Here is a 2,382-nt window from a genome sequence, read left to right as displayed (position 1 = left end):
TGCTGATGGGCACAATTGAGAAAGGAAGGGGGGAAAACATTTGAATCCAGCACATATATGTAATTTGAATATGTAATTTGTACCTTCCTACTTTAAAATGTAATGGATGAACCTCACCCTGTGAGAACTATCTTCATGATCAAGAGATCTCATACGCAAGAAAAGCATGTGTTGGGATAGGGCTGTGGAGGGCGGCTGCTCGAGCACACCCCCGTCAAGTTAAGGAGATTCAACTGAGGAAGCACAAGGGAACTCTTGTCTGGGGACAACAACTGCAGGGAGACCACATCTTTTCAGATGAAAATGAGAGGGCGGAAGGCTGCCTAATACTGAAGCACCCTCAAACATCAAACCATATGCAACAACTAGTACAAGCATTCCTGGGGAAAGGTCTGCAGCAGACGGATTTGCATACGGTGATGTCATCCAAGCAGTGGGCCAAAGTTGGCTGGAACCCTCATCTGCATATGAAAAGAGAAAAGGGGCGCTTGGATGACCCCTAGTTCGCATTGAACACCCCCCACCCTCCTTTGGTGTGGGGCTCATGTTGGCCATGCCCCAGCCCCTGAAGCATTCAAGCTGATTTCTTGCAGCAGCTGGGCACTGTAACAGCTCCAGAGCTGCTCTGTAAGGCAAATAAAAGGGTGTGGGCCCTGCAACACCACCTGTAGTTCGCATTGTGCGTTGGTTGACACAAAGTAAGTAGACGGGAGAAGTCAGGATAGTGCGCAAGGGCATAGAAGGGAGGGGCTCAAGAAAAGAGAAGTGGAAACAGACAGCAAACTAGGCTGGAGAGAGACCTGAGACAATGAGATCTAAATTATACCAGAGCCAACCAGGGTAAAGCACAAATGCAGTCCCCCCCCCTACCACAAATTATGCAGTCGAGATTCCCACATTTGGGGAAATCACAGAGGTCAGCATACCCAGAATGCAATGAATGAACCTCACCCTGGGATAACAATCTTCATGACCATGGTATCACCTAAGCAAAATAAGTATGATTTGAGATAGGGCTGGGGAGGGCCGCTGCTCAGGCACACCTCCGTCAAGTAAAGGAGATTCAACTGAGGCAGCACAAGGGAACTCTCATCTGGGGACAACAACTGCAGGGAGAACACATTTTCAGACGAATGTGTGAGGGCAGAAGGCTGCCTAATACTGAAGCACCCCCCAAACAACAAACCGAATGCAACAACTAGTGCAAGCATTCCTGGGGGAAGGCCTGCAGCAGATGGATTCGCATATGGTGATGTCATCCAAGCAATGGGTATAGTTGGCTGCAACCCTCGTCTGCATATGAAAAGAGAAAATGGTCGCGCAGGGCATGGCGGCCTTTGTGGGGTTGCGCTTGGATGACCCCTAGATCGCTTTATACACCCCCATCAGTGTGGGGCTCATGTTGGCCATGCCCCAGCCCCTGAAGCATTCAAGCTGATTTCTTGCAGCAGCTGGACCCAGTAACAGCTCCAGAGTTGCTCTACAAGACAAGTAAAAGGGTGTGAGCCATGCAGCACCACCTGTAGTTTGCATACACACATATATAGGACAGCATCTCTTATATGCCCCAGGGGCAATAAAATAGTATCCTTATCTAGGGTATCCGTCCATGCCGCTACAGCACTACACATACACACCCAGGCCGACGCAATTGCCGGTCTGAGTAAGGTACCTGAATGTGTATAAATGGACTTCAGGGTAATCTCCTGTTTGCGGTCAGCAGACTCTTTGAGGGTAGCCGTATCCTGGGACGGGAGGGCTAACTTCTTGGATAAGCGTGTTAATGCTTTGTCCACCCAAGGGGAGGATTCCCATCGTAACCTATCCGTTGATGGGAAAGGATACGCCATAAGAATCCTTTTGGAAATCTGCAGGAGATTCCCAAGCTTTTTCACATAACTTGTTCAGCTCGTGTGAGGGGAAAAGGTTACCTCAGGCTTCTTTCCCTTGTACATATGTACCCTCTTGTCAGGGATAGGGGGCTCCTCTGTGATGTGCAAAACATCTTTTATTGCCATAATCATATATCAAATGTATTTTGCCAATTTTGGCTGTAACTTTGCATCATTGTAATCGACACTGGAGTCAGAATCCGTGTCGGTATCTGTGTCAACAATCTGGATAGTGGGCACTTATGAGACCCTGACAGTCCCTGCGACATAGGATCAGGCATGGGTTGAGACCCTGACTGTCCCAAAGCTTCAGCCTTGTCTAATCTTTTGTGCAATGAGTTTACACTAGCATTTAAAACATTCCACATATCCATCCAATCAGGTGTCGGCGGAGACACCACATTCATTTGCTCCCGCTCCTCTCTAATATAGCCTTCTTCCTCAGACATGTCGACACACGCGTACCGACACACCACACACACAGGGAATG

The 2,382-nt window shown here is 48.5% G+C and overlaps 1 non-coding gene across 1 annotated transcript; it reads right to left on the bottom strand.

The window, feature by feature from the left end:
- Window positions 1–836: 836 nt before the first annotated feature.
- On the bottom strand, window positions 837–1,002 carry LOC135015545 (U1 spliceosomal RNA). The gene has a single exon (XR_010213772.1). It is a non-coding gene; the product is annotated as a U1 spliceosomal RNA (small nuclear RNA).
- Window positions 1,003–2,382: the final 1,380 nt, after the last annotated feature.

The sequence above is a fragment of the Pseudophryne corroboree genome, unplaced genomic scaffold (assembly GCF_028390025.1).
Source record: "Pseudophryne corroboree isolate aPseCor3 unplaced genomic scaffold, aPseCor3.hap2 scaffold_296, whole genome shotgun sequence".
Classification (NCBI taxonomy): domain Eukaryota; kingdom Metazoa; phylum Chordata; class Amphibia; order Anura; family Myobatrachidae; genus Pseudophryne; species Pseudophryne corroboree.
The sequence above is the reverse complement of the archived record's forward strand: the minus strand, read 5'-3'. Positions and strand labels throughout refer to the sequence as shown.